The 14996-nt window shown below is 39.8% G+C and overlaps 1 protein-coding gene across 2 annotated transcripts in view; it reads right to left on the reverse strand.

Annotated features, from left to right (window-relative positions):
• RFX3 (regulatory factor X3) overlaps positions 1-14996 on the reverse strand; it is a 122559-nt gene that overhangs the window by 68397 nt on the left and 39166 nt on the right. The gene's annotated exons all lie outside the window — the stretch shown is intronic.

Genomic DNA, 14996 nt, shown 5'->3' on the forward strand with positions numbered 1-14996 from the left:
TTTTATCTGGCTTACTGAATTAAGCTAAAAACTCTATACATTCAAACTCAAAGTCAATTTTCTAGCAGGCTACAGAATAAAGGGCTGTAAACTGGAAAGCAAACTCTTAAAGGCATTAAATGAGTCATAGTGAAAAAGCAACTCAAATAACTTTCTTCAGTAGAAAATATTAAAAAGACCACTGTAGTCGAAATCTGAGAAGAAAAAACTTTTCAACACTAAAACCAGAAATACACCATGGGTAGAAAAGTACCTAAAATTGTGACCCATATGTTTACAGGGAACAATGGAAAGTTCAGAACACAGAAATGTTTTAAGAATCAAGGAAAATGCCTTAAAAATAAATCTTATCAGAAAGAAAACAACGGATGACTTATGCCTTCATAGGAAACACAGACTGAAACATGGAATTCCTCAGTTTCACTCAGCAGAAATGTCTATACAATTAACTGGGCGATAAAATTAATTCAAAATCAGGAATTATACTTTCTTCTTTTTTTTAACTTTTAAGCAGTGGATGATTAACTGGTGAAAATAATAACCTTCTTCATCTGGTACCTTCCAAATCAATGACTATGCTTTTGTGAAGAATTACAGTAAGCAAATACAAATTACTAGTCTGTAAACAAAAAGTGCTGTGATCTAAAAATGTAACTGCCCTTAATCTCTATTAACCTGTATTAGCTATAGAATACTTTGGCAGCCTAAAGACATATGTCACTAAAAATTAGTAGTATTGCCATGCATAATAGAAGAGGTTAATATGGAAAATAAATAAATAAATAAATAAATCGACAAATACTTCGAATGCCCTATCCAGGTGTTTGTGTTTTTTAACTGAACCGACCAAGATGGCTGATGGAGAAACTACAATCCTCACCCCCATCCCACAAACAAATACCAATCTCCACTTAAAAAAACCTCTATTATTTTTTGGAAACAAAACTATTATAAAAAATGTGTCTATTCAGAGTCATGCCAATGTATACTAGGAGGAATTAATTACTGTATCAAAAAAAACCTCAGAGCCTCTCAGAAAATTCCAACAACTTGCTCGACAACTTAGACAGATGCAACAACAGACCTTCCTTTCAAGGCTGCGATCCACAGCAGTTTAAGCTGATTTAAAGCTCAGTTTGTGCAGTCCCTCCCAACTACCTCTGACTCACTCAGCATTCAAATGTAGTCAGTACAAAGCAGGAAACCGCTATAATGGGGGTGGGAGACAGGGCAAGGCCTTGCCAACTGGGATCATCATTGGTTTAAACTCCATGGAACCATGCCTATGCTACCTAACAGATTTAACTGCTTCTTCTGAAATATTCAGAAAGGCTGATAATTTGTTGATCAAATCTATTTGAGATTTACCAACAGATTCTCAGGGCTGTCATGTTGGCTGAATCCTCTACTTATTTGCAGCATGCATGACAAAAATCAGGATACAAAATGAAAAGAATAAAGGAACAGAACTTCACAGATGAGTACTGAAAAGTTAAAAATCCTAACAATGAAAACTGATGTCCACAGGATAAATATGTAAGAGCTGGAAGCCACTGTGCCAGTAGAAAGTTACAACTTAGCTGCCATTACTAAATGCTGGTGGGACAAATCCAGTGGCTACAGTGTGGCTGTCAATGGCTACAGAGTGCTCAGAAGGAACAAGTAAGGATACTGGTGGGTGCCCGAGTGTTCCATCCAGAAATGATGAGCGTGAAGAGCTCTCACTGGAGTATAGCCATGACCACATTGAAAGTTTATGGATACAAATTAGGGACTAAGGAACAAAGTGAACCTTGTGGTTGGTGTTTACTACAGGCTGCATGAACAAAAGCAGCCTACTGACAAAGCCTTCTTACTCCATCTACAGGAAGCATCACGCTTGCACAATCTCATCCTGCTGGAGGACTTCAACCACTCCAACAGCTGCTGGAAAAGTAGCACAGCGAGCTATAGGCAATCCAAGAGACTCCTGGAATGCATCAAGGATATCGTCTTAAGCCAGGTAATACACAACCCTACCAGAGGGGATGTCATATTGGGCTTGTTGGTCACCAATGCAAGTGAGCTAACCAGTGACATCAAGACTGGAGGCAGCTTGGGCTGCAGCGATCATGCATCAGTGAAGTGTGCAGTCCTGAGGGATATGGGTCAGGTGAAAGTAAAGTCAGGACCTTCAATTTTAGAAAAGCAAACTTCCAGCTGTTAAGGAGTCTCTCAGTAAGATCTCCTGGGAAATTGCCTTCATGGAAAAGGGAGCAGAAGAAAGCTGGCAGATCTCTGAGGCTGCTTTCCATAAAGTGTAAGAGCTCTTGATCTCCAGGTGTAAGAAATAGGAAAGGGGAGAAGGGAAAGGAAGAAAGGGAGGGGAGGAAGAGATAGGCATGACTGAGGTGGGATCTGCTAGTCAAACTAAAGGGTAAGAAGGAAATGCAGAAGCTATTCATAGAAAGCCACTCTCCATCACTCATCCCAGCAATTGGAAAAAGGGAAACATGACTCCCATTTTTAAAGAGTTGAAAGGAGGATCCTAGGAACTGCCAACCTGTCAGCCTCACCTCTATGCCTGGGAAGATCATGAAACAGACGTTCCTAAAAGCTATGTAAAGGCCCGTGGAGGACAGGGAAGTGATTCAAAACAGCCAAAAAGGCTCCAGCCAGAGCAAGTCTCACCTGAGCAGTCTAGTGGCATTCCTGTGATGGAGCGTCTATCTCAGTGAGCAAGAAAAGATGTCATCTATCTAGACTTTAGTAAGGCCTTTGTCATGGATCCTCACAACACAAAATCACAGAAATACTGTGGTTGGAAAAGATTTTCAGATCATGAAGTCCAAACATTAACCTAGACATGAAATCCACCACTAAACCATGTCCCAAAAGAGGTACCATGTCTGTACCTCTTTTAAATATCTTCAGAGATGGTGACTCCATGACTTCCATGGGCAGCCTATTCCAGTGACTGACAACCCTTTCAGGGAACTAATTTTTCCTAGTATCTGATCTAAACCTCCCCTGGTGCAACTAGAGGCTGTTTCCTCTTCTGCTGTGGGAAACTGTTAAAAAGTTTTACTGACAGAAAACATCCACCGACCTTCCCTCATCCACTGAGTGAGTCACCTTGTCACAGAACGAGATCAGGTTAGTCACACAGGACCTGCCTTTCAAAAGCCCATGCTGACTGGGCCTGATTGACTGCTTGTCCTGTAAATGCCATCTGATGGCACTCAAGATGACCTGCTCCATAACTTTGCTGGCACTGAGGTCAGACTAACAGGCCAGGCTAGGTCCTTCTTCTGGCACTTCTTCTAGATAGGCATAGCATTTGCTAACCTTTAGTCAACGAGGACCACCCCCTCCTCAAATCCCCCCCAGTTAGTCAGGACTACTTATAGATCAAGGAAAAGTGGCTTGATAAGAACTGCTGCCAGCTCCTCCAGTACCCTTGGGTGGATCACATCTGACCCCTCCTCTCTAAGCAGGATAGAAATGGATTTGATAAGATGGACAGTTCAGTGGATGAGGAATTGGGTGGATGGTTGCATCCAGAGAGTAGTGGATAGCTCAATTTCTGGATGGAGATCAGTGATAAATGGTGTCCCCCAGGGGTCTGTATCAGGACCAGTACTGTTTAATATTTTCATCAGTCACACAGGCAATGGGATCAAGTGCACCCTCAGCAAGTTTGCAAATGTCACGAAGCTGACTGGTGTAGTTGAACACCTGAGGGATGGGATGCGATCCAGAGGGACCTGGGCAAGCTCAAGAAGTGCGCGCCTGTGAACCTAAGGAGGTTCAACAAGGCTAAGTGCAAGGTGCTGCACATGCGTAGAAGTAACCTTCAGTGACAATACAGGCTGGGGATGAAGGGATTGAGAGCCATGCTGCAGAGAAAGATCTGGGGGTAGTGGCAGATGAAAAGTTGGACATAAGGCAGCAATGTGCACTCACAGCCCAGAAAACTGATCATATCCTCAGCTCCACTAGAAGAAGTGTGGCCAGCAGGTCAAAAGAGTTGATTCTGCTCCTCTGCTCCACTTCTGTAAAGAGTGAAGACAGACCTGCTGAAACTAATCTAGAGGCAGACCACTAAAATGAACAGGGGGCTGGAACACCTCTCCTACGAGGAAAGGCTGAGAGAGTTGGGGTTGTCCAGCCTGGAAAAGGGAAGGCTCCAGGGACACATTACTGTGCCTTTCAGTACTTAAAGGGGCATAGAAAAAAGGCAGGGACAGATGTTTTAGTGCAGCCTTTAGCAATAGAACACGGGGTAAGGGTCTAAAAGAGGCTAGATTCCAACTAGGTCTAAGAAAGAAGTATTTTATTATGAGAGTGGTGAAACACTGGAACAAGTTGCCAGAAGAAGTGGCAGATGTCCCATTCGTGGAAACATTCAAGGTCAAGATGGACAGGGCTCTGAGCAACATTATCTAGAGGAGTATGTCTCTGCTTTCTGCAGGAGGGTTGGATTAGATAACCTTTAAAGATCCCTTCAAACCCAAACCATTCTGTAATTCTCTGCTTCTATGTTTACTGTAAAATATTAACCCAGACTAAAGATTTAACAACAAAATCACTGCTACAGTCCAGCCTAACTTAAAACCAAGTTTTTCCCTGAATTCCAATATTCATGAGAACATTTGACTTCCAGCATTAATATCTAGAAAAAGAAAATCTTTACTTTCCAATACGTAATCATCTTAAAGTTTCTGCAGATAAATTGACAAGACATTGTGCCATGTAAGACACATGTAGGGGTACTAGACCAAACTCATCCACAATGTAAATGTGTGAGCTTAAATAAATTCAGTCAGAGACTTAGAAAACTATTTTTGTAAACAAAGGCAAAAAGGGAACCTATGCTCTTATACACATGCTTAAACATACATATGGAAATAATAACCACAGCAGTGATTATTATACCTTTCAAAGAGAGTTGCAGCACAGCATAATAGGATACCAAGAGATTTCTGGGGTTTCCAAAACATAACAAATGACATAGACAATGGCAACATTCCTAATGGAATACTAATGACATGAGTATTTTAGTTTGATACTTAAACACTGTAAACATTTTATAAATTGAAGTAATTCATGTTCTGCTCAGTCCTTGTGCAGCATGAAGTCGCTGCTAACAAAAAAGAACTTTAGTTGCAAGACGATCAACATCCTTAAAGAAGAAATGCAATGAAACTGGCTTTTAAGGGAAAATGTAAACTTCAAACTACATCTAACTGACTTATAAAAAGTGTTTCACTTAATTAAGCCAGATATTATAATAAATAGTATTCTTCTGTCGTGGTTTGGGCCTAACATGAAAACAAAGAAACAACTACATGGCCACTCACTCAACCTCCCCCCATACACACACTCTGGGATGGGGAGGACAAAGGCCAACTAGAAGCTCATGGGTCAAGAAAAAGGACAAGGAAGGTTCTTCATCGATTAAGGTTTCAGGCAAAACAGACTCAACTTGGGGAAAAAACAGTAATTTAATTTCACACCAATCAAACACACACAGGACAGAGACAACACACAGAGCTGGGCTTGCATATGTTACCCCACCCCTCCCTTCTTCCTGGGCCCAAATCACTTTGTTCCGGTTTCTCTCCCTCCTTCCCCCCAGCGGCACAGGGGGACAGGGGATGGGGTTTAGAGTCAGTTCACAGGCTGGTGGTTCCTGCTGCTCCTTCCTCCTCAGGAAGAAGGATTCCTTACAGTCCTTCCCTGCTTCCCCATGGGGTCCCTCCCATGGCAGAGTCCTCCACGAACCTCTCCTTCATGAGTCCTTCCCACGAGGTCCGGAGCTGCTCCAGCCTGAGCTTCCCACAGAGTCACGGGCTGCTTCAGGAACACCCAACTCCACTGGTGCCGGGGTCTTCCAAAGCTGTGCAGAGTCCACTGGCAGCAAATCCTCTGGCCACAAAATCCAAGTCCAGTGGCCAAGTTCACCCCTCCTGGTGCATTCAGGGAATGTTCCACCACGTTCTTCCATGAGTGCAGGGGGACAACTGCCATCTCACCATGGGTTGCAGGTAAACTTCTGCTTGGGCACCTTCTTCCTCTTCTTCCTCACCAACCACCAGCACTGCTCTCTTTCCCTAGCACAGCTGTTCTCTCCCAAGTGCTTCTCTGCTCAGGTGTTACAGCTGTTCTTTCATATGTTAATGGCAGAGGTGCATCTATTGTCCCTCTAATGGCTCCTTGGCTGGTTTTGGGGCAGGTGGAGCTTCTCAGCTTCTTAGGGGAACCACTCCTGGGGCCCTTCCCCCACTACCAAAAGCCCACCAAACCAAACCAGAACAATAGTGAGCAATTACATGAAAACATTTTTATAATCTAAATGAAATCTCTTCATTTTTCACTGATACTGCATGTGTGTAAAAGCCCTGCATATTACAAGAGAAAAGACATCATCCTTGCTTAATGGGACTGTCAAATGTATCACAAGTTACAGATAAATGACAAAGATCCTTTTTATTCTGGCTAATTAAGCAGTTGGACACATCCCTCTGTTAATGCTTTTGCTTTGTCTACCCAGTGCTTGTTGCATCATGTGAATGTAAACTAAACAGGCCAAGTTCTGAAAGAAGGCTAATTAACCCCTCCAAGTGGGAAAAAGATACTGCCCCAGCCCAGCTGCTGGATATGACAAGATTAGTATTTCTTCAGTCTAACGGTGAGAACTCAGGCAAATCTACTATGCTGAAAATTATCCCTTTTGAGCATATTCTGTGCAGTTTCCTGTTGTCCTTTAAGTTACCTAAAGTCTTCTTTAACACACTCAAATTCTAGTCAGAATTTTTCTGTTTTCTAGACTTGAAATATCCAGACTGATTGATTTAAGAGTCTAACTTGCTCAATTACTTATCAAGTGAGATCGTTAAAATGTGACAGGTTAATGATTACTGATTACTGTTTATTTTGTTCCTGGACTACTTCAACCTGAACTAATTTACTTTTTTTAAGGTACCAGAGTTTGCAAAGTTTAGTTCAACTACCTAAGCTTTATTGTCTAGAACAACAATGTAGCAAGCTTTAATTCAATGCAGAAAATGAAAGCCTGTAATTTACTTTCAAGTGCAGCAGGAAATTTCTTTTTCCTCCTCTGGAAGACTAAATAAAACACCCCATAAGGTAAACTGAACTAGATGTCGTAATCACGTAACATAATGGCAGCCTTTTAACAGTCAAGATAAAAAGTTAATCTTAGGATTCTATCTACTGATGAATCACCAATATACTCATTAAGAATTTCTGGCAACATAACATGTTTCTCAATAAAAGAAAGCTCCTCAGAACATCAGGTTTCAAGAACACAGAATGCTTGGGTCAGTAGCTGATGTCAGTAGCTGAAGTAAGTAAAATGTTGGGGAAGAATCACATAAAAGAGAACAAGGAGACATGCAGAAATAAAGCAAGAGTTTACACAGCACTGAATTAAAGAATTAAAGAAAAACACATCCCAAGCAGTCAGCAGCCCGACCTTGAGACATAAGCCTGCAAAACAGATGGAAGGGATGGGAAGGAGCACTCCCCACAACTTATCTCAGATAGGGCCTTGAGCACTGGGTAGAAACACTGACTGGACTCACCATATTAACACACTGTCAGCAGAGGAATGCTCTACAACACACTAAAATACCCACCCATAGGCTAGTGGGACCTCTACTAACAAACAGCCCCCTATTCTTTGAGTATGCGTAGTGAAATTTTTAAGCACTGTCACTTCAAATGGAAGTGAAGAAGTAGTTAACCAGTCATGTTTGCTATAGAATATTATTAGAGATAAAGTAAGGTTACATATTTCTGTGTATAAAAGTAGCAACTTGTGTTTCAGGAAGCTGAGCTTGCTTATGGAATACCATCCTGCTCCCTTTTCCGCACAGAACTGGATATTAGAGCAAACACCTCAACTCTGTGTGTGGATCAGCTCACTGCACTCTGGGGGATGGACCCTGCTTTCAGGACAACTGTATAAATGGAAACCAGTGTCAACAATACACTAGAGTCTTAGATAAGCATGCCTTTTCAATTTTTGCATAAACAAAAATTATATTAATAATTGCAAGAGAAGTTATTGTTTCGAAGAAACCATTTACATATGTCAGCAGCAAAGCAGAAGGCAGTTTATACATGCTATTCACAGGAGGGAAAAAAAGGAAACCTATAAATAATTTTTAGATATTAATTTTATTAATTTTCATGATAGAACATCAGTTTCTTACTAAACACTATTTGATTGGGTTTAGTCTCCCAAGAGTCTTAGGGATACCAAAGTAGGCAGCTACACTCTGATGATATAAGGCCTAGTTGCTAAATATTTCAGTTAGCAGCATGAATTTCAATCCTCTTTTCTCATCTTTTCACAGATTATGGAAGGAATAGTCAGCTGAAAGGCACAGACCGAAGTATATAAGCTGATTCCCTGGATTCACATATAATTTCCAGTAGCAAAACCTTACAATAGCAAAGCAACAGAGAGAGGAAGTACGAAGAGATACACACTGGAAGGAACCAACAAAAGCGGTAACTCTTGGTAACTCCTTCAAAGAAAGTTGGTAAGATTTTTTAAAAAATAATAAAAAAAAATCAATATGACAATCAGATATTATGTACTTAGAACAGTAGTAGTCAACAACTGTGATAATAAAATTTCATATTCCCAGCAGATCACAGACAATATATGAGTGCTTAGTCTGAATGACTAATTCATGATCCTCTCACTTTGCTCTACCTACTAATTTGACCTGCAGAAACTTCTAAACTGCATTTACTCTTAGTGGACAATATATCAACATTATACATCAGCGCTACACATCAATACACACAGCAACCACAATACATTCACAAACAACAGACCAAACAAAACTTCCGAAAAGATTTTATTGTGACAAGACTAGCAGGTGCAACTGTTACACAAAACAAAACTAGCAAATAATCAAACAATTTTATTTATGCTATTCCAAGGCATTAGTTCATCTATTGGATACTCTGAGTGGAAAAGCCAGGGTGATGTTCTTCACCCTGGGTGAAAGGGTGAGAGGAGGATGGGCACTGATACTGCTTGTCAACAATTGGTGGTGGAACTGGCATGGGCAACAGGGCTGTTGTTTCTATGTCCATAGGACTCTACTGGAGGATAACATCTGTTTAGGAGAGATGGGATCCACCTCACGAAGTTGGGCAAAGGTAGACAGATGATCTGGTAAGAAGGGACTTAAATAAAATGATGTGGGGAAGAAAATAATTACTAGCAGCCCTGTGAAGTGGTGGTGGACAGGACTGTCAAGCAAAGGGCCTGGAGTGATATGAATGAAAGGGAACATATAATCAACAAAACGGAGAGTAAGCAGTGTCATCTCAAGCATTTGCATGTGAGCAACGAAGTGGACACAAATGAAAGTTCTAGTTGGAACCAAGATCTTACTCTGCTGCACCATCAATATTAGCAGAACTAACTACAAAGTCTAACAAGTATAAAGCTACTTCTTCACACCTTCCAAAATACTTGACAACAAAATCTAGTTCTATGAAATTTTATCCTTTGCAGGATTAAATTGTTTTTGCCCATTGGTGCAGGGCAGAGTGGGAACAGGACATAATGTTATACTTCATGCACTAATGATCACCATTCAAGACACTTTGCTTAACAGCCAGTGCTTTCTGACAAAGAATGCAAAAGCAGGAGCACCGCCTGTACAAAACAGGTTCTATCACTTCTGCATCAATCACATGGTTCTGAAAGTAAATTTAGACTTTGCTTAAGAAGTGAGTTCTGGGGTTTTATTTGCCTAATATTATATTATGCTGCAATCTTTTCATTATAACACTGTGAACCTGATATTAATGAAACAAAGGAATTGATGTGAAAATGAAGATAGTGTTATTTTCATCACTCAGTAGATCAAAGCATAAAATGAAAAAGTCAAAACATTATAGCTGGAGACATCTTCTTTATTAACAGAATCAGCAATATTTCTAGGAAATACTTTCTGTTCTCTGTGTGTTACCTCTGTGTTATACATTTTTTGTTTGTGACATTTCCTGTTGTATGGCTCCAGAGGTTGGGTCACCTATAGTCTTTTGCCCAGGATCATATCTAGACAGCTTTTGAATATAGTCAGGAATCAGGACTCCACCACCTCTCTGGACAATGTGTGCCCATCCTCAGTCACTCTCAGTAAAAAAGGAGTGAACCTCCTGTGTTTCAGTTTGAGTTTGTTGCCTCCTGTCCTGTCATAGGACACCACTAAAGAGTCAGTTCAGCTACGGCCCACATCCTAACTAACCTGCAGATATCCTACAGTTATTAAATAAACTGTCTGTATTATTGAATACTTACATTGTGATTACACCAAAAGGCCACATAACACTTTATGCTTAGAAGTTATGAACTCAGTAATATACTATGGTGTCTTCCAAATGCTTCATTTAGCCATTTCCTCACCAGCTACAAAGAAGAAAACATTACACATGCCTGGATTACTGCCACAATGACTGCGTTAAGTTCCTTTCCCCACTACTTCAGCAGTAGTAAAAAAAAAAGACAATGGGACAGATGAGAATCCAGGGTTTCCCTATGATTAAAGTTGGAGGCACTCAAAATAAAGAAATAAGAATAGTACAAGTAGAGAGGGAAACACAGGTTTCACCCACTATTGATCTCACCACACAAGATTTGGGTTCTCATCAATATGATTTTCTACCCTAGAACATACAGTCACTGGATAGCAACACGGCCTTAGAAGAATAAAAGCTGGTGAAAGCCCTTAAAGGGCTCCAAGCACAGTATTTAGAGCTTTCAAGAGACTAAAAGTGGTCCAATATTAAAACATTTCCTTTAAATTTAGGAACATCTATGGAATGAAAGACTAAACAGATAAGAGTAAAAACCACCATGCTCCTGCTGTGCTACATCATATTCCAAAACCACAGTTCTAACATGAAGTTCAGTGTCTGAGGGAAAAACAAAGCCTCTCCCTTTGTTCTGAACTACACAAAGATTACTCCAAAATTCATTCACCATAAAATGATTAATTAGGGATGCATAAATTTCAACACCTCTTAATTTCCTGAGACGTTAAAACAGTTCAAAGCCTTGGCACTGCTCTTACAGGCTCACATAGTTTGCCTGATCTTTACGCAGGCAGTGTCGATATTGATACTACAATATTAACACATACAATATTTAATTGAAGCACCTACTGTATGCACTACAGTAACTGGATAACTATGTGATGGCACCCTAAGTATGCAATATCTTCAAAGTAAGTGAAATTCTATATTCTATTGTTGCCATCTTTGTTGAAAGAATTGCATTACAGTACAGTGGGAATACTGTATTCTTTTAAAAATTGGTGTTTCAGTAGTTAGCAGCAAACAACTAAACTAAGTCTATGCTACAAAATTTCACTAATAGGTCTATGTCAAATAGGAGTGCTCCTATTTCTTCTACGTGATACTCTTTTCCTCACTTACGAAGATACAGAATACTGCTCTGAGATTCAAAATAAAACCCTGTTGACACACTAGAAGATATTTGGAGTAGAATGTTATAAACATATCAGAGTTTGGGTCTGGAAAATATAACAGAAAAGATAAATTATGCAAAATCCATTCAGTTACTGAATACAGAAGTTACAGTTGTCTTTTATCTATGAAAATACCAAGGAAGGAGATTTTAACAAGGCAATAACACTGGCAACTGTAAATAAAAACACTGGCTTAACGCAAACACACAACCTAAAGCAAAACCTTTGCCTATTCAAGTGGGAGACATGCAAATAGGCTTATGGGTGGGATATCATCCAGAGACTTACTGCACAGATAGCTACACATAATCTGCTTAAACAATTAATAGACAACAGAGATAAAATCTCACCACGTTCTCCCATTCCTATCTTTCTCGATTTGTAATGTTATTTTGTAAGAAAATTGTCATGCAAGTCAGCAGGTAAGTCAGGGATCACTTTACCCTGCTAAAGATGGAGGGACTGGGATGTATCTTGCACTGGAGCTTTCCTTCAGTGCGAAAACCTATTTGTGAAATGTACCCTTCTTTTCTTGCTCCCAGACCTAACACTGCTTGCTTTAAAACAGAAAAATGAAAAAATCTTCATCTTCTTACACCTAGCCACATAAAAAGACTGTTTGAATGAGAATAGGAAGCACAGTACTTCATCAGATTTCCTTGCTTGCCAGAGTCTGCAACTATTTGAAGGAAACAGATGACTGGAAAGCAGTTTGCAAATAGGTAATATCCCCCTTAAGAAACCAGAACAGACTAACACCCATGAGATTGCCTTTGGACCAGACTGGTCTTGGCCCACAAGGAAGTGTTTAAAAGCCAGTGACACCCACTAGAACCCAGGGAAAGAGAAAAAATGCCAGTTTCCCATGTCAAAGAGATCACAAGCCTGGTCATCTTGACATCGGAGACTCTTTAAGAACCATCAAAGAATATGGCCATCAGAGATCATAATAGCCATGAGACTTGCAGTTTACAGTACTGCAAGATTAATTAATGCATCTGATTACTGCTGAATTCTTAGCTTGTAACAGACTAATTTACTAGTGGTTGAGAATAAAAAAAATGCTTGCCTGGAGTTTAGAGATTGAGCTGATGTTCCTCAGAATATTCCCATTACAGCACTCTCCAATTACTCAGCAATAATAGCTGCAACAATTTACACCACAGCTGCACCTGGAAATACACTTAGTATGGCATCAATTCACTGCAAAATGGAGAGGAAAGGACTGGTTATGCAAGATAATTCTGAACTACAGTGCTAAAGCTAAAACAGACTTACAACATCAACAGGCAGGGAGTGTGGAAGGGGACAATGACACATAGTCAGTTGAGTCCAGATGCAATTTAATTATACTCATCTACATCTGTCACTCTATCCATGGCAACTGTCTAACCAAATAAGCCTTGTTTATCCTTATACCTTCCTCCTACTTGTAACCAGTAATCCAGTAGTTCTGTTAAGACAACTTAGATCTTGACTGGAAGAACAGACACTTAAGCAAGATGCCTAGACTTCTTAATCCAACCTAAAAAATGCTAATAACATTCTTTCTATAACTCATGTATCTCTTCTTCACTCATCTAACACCTTGAGGAAAGAACAAATAAATCAGTAACTACTGAATAATACATTAGCCTATAGTTAGGTCAACTAGCTGCTCTGATGCCTAGTCACTGCTATTTTCTACGCATTGTGTTTTAACTTCTTACAGCTAGATTAACTTAAATTTAAGAAGTCTGAACATGGAAAGTGAAAAAACATACTGACTGGCTGCAGCAGCTGGCAAGATTGGTTAAGGATACAATGCACTTAAAATCAAACTAAGAGAAAATACTGACAGTTTGGCTGCAGATTCTACTGGACTTGAAGAGTGAAAAGAGTTTGCCTGCATCTGATGCATTGTGGTTGCACACTAAAGAATAGTGGGACACGAAATTGATGCAAGTAGACTGGAAGGTTAAGTTAAAGAAGAAAAATATATAATTTTAAAAGCTAAGAATATTTCCAATAAAAAGGGAGTTTGGATCTGTACACCATCTTCACAAACAAAAGATAAATAGAAATATTTTAGATAAAAACAGAAAATGTCTCAAATTTCTCCACCATTTGACATGTGAAATAATGAGATAGTTCAAAAACAGTCATTGAAGTTTAAGAAATAAACTAGCATACTTCTCCATTCACGTAATTTTGCTTTATTAATAATGAAGTTCACCATCCACTACATTGTTGTTCACCTTGCTCGGATTACAGCACAGTATCTTCCTGTCTCCAAGAATTATTTGTTCTTTCACTGCTCAGAACCTTGCAGCAGTACAGCAGCAAGCCTGTTGTCCTTGCTGAAAACAACTGGTTTATTCCTACTGCAATTTCTCTCACAGCTTTTTTTCCATAAGAAGACTTAATACCTTGAGTCTTCAATAGTTTCAAAAAATTACACCAATGCTACTAGACTGATTTTCTTTCACGCAGAGAACAAACTGCCTAATGCCAACATTTGGAACTCTCACTGTATAAGGGAATGGGTACGGACTTTCAGTGCAAAAAGTGGTTTTATTGTTACAGAGGTAATATTCCAAGTCTCCAATTTTGCCATTACTTCAGAGAGCAAACAAATTTCTTTTTCTAGAGAGAGCATATAGTTCTTGCAATACAAATATGGAATGGTTTTTTGTAACAAGAACTGTAACATGAAGAGCTAAAGGCCACAACTGCTTCTCAACTGTTTACTCACATGGCATATATAGAGAGAAACACTACATGCAGTTCTACTAAGATTCAACAAAGCATGCAAAAATTATCAATCATTATAGGGAGGGTTCCTTGATTGTAAAAGAAAACTTGCCTGTCTGACCCCCCATAATGAGCTATATGTTTTAAACAAATTAGCTGATCATCACTGCTCACAGCACACATGCCAATGCAGCTTTTATGTTTACAGTTAAATTTCTGAGATCAATTGACAGGTAGCACTCTGACTATATCATGCTTAGAAAAGAGCTGATTTTTCTATTTCTAGCGAACAACAGATGTCCTTTAATTCTGTGGATTGTAATTAAAAGTTTCTACTACAAAGCAGAATAAAGTGCCAAGCTACTGCAGGATTCACTTTCAGCTTAAGTTAACATTGATTTGCTATTGTAACCGTTTGACTCAGGTCAGACAACAATGCTCTCGATCCCCTCCCCCTCCCACCCAGGTAGGGAAGGAGAGAGAGAAAAAGAGAGAGACTTGGCTGGATTGAAAACTAAACTACACAGCTTTAATTAAACACCAATGATAAAGAAAATCTATACAATTCTGTACAAATATGTTCAGATATGTGCAAAAGCCTGTCGTCTCCCCCCACCCCCAGCAACTCCCACAGCATCTCCTGAGCTGTGAACAGTCCTGAAAAATCCTGGTGCTGCTGCTGGAGTGAGCGCAGAGTAATGAGGGTCAGGAGAGCTCGAGCCTGCGGGTTGGTGG

This window comes from Apus apus, chromosome Z, assembly GCF_020740795.1.
Source record: "Apus apus isolate bApuApu2 chromosome Z, bApuApu2.pri.cur, whole genome shotgun sequence".
Lineage (NCBI taxonomy): Eukaryota > Metazoa > Chordata > Aves > Apodiformes > Apodidae > Apus > Apus apus.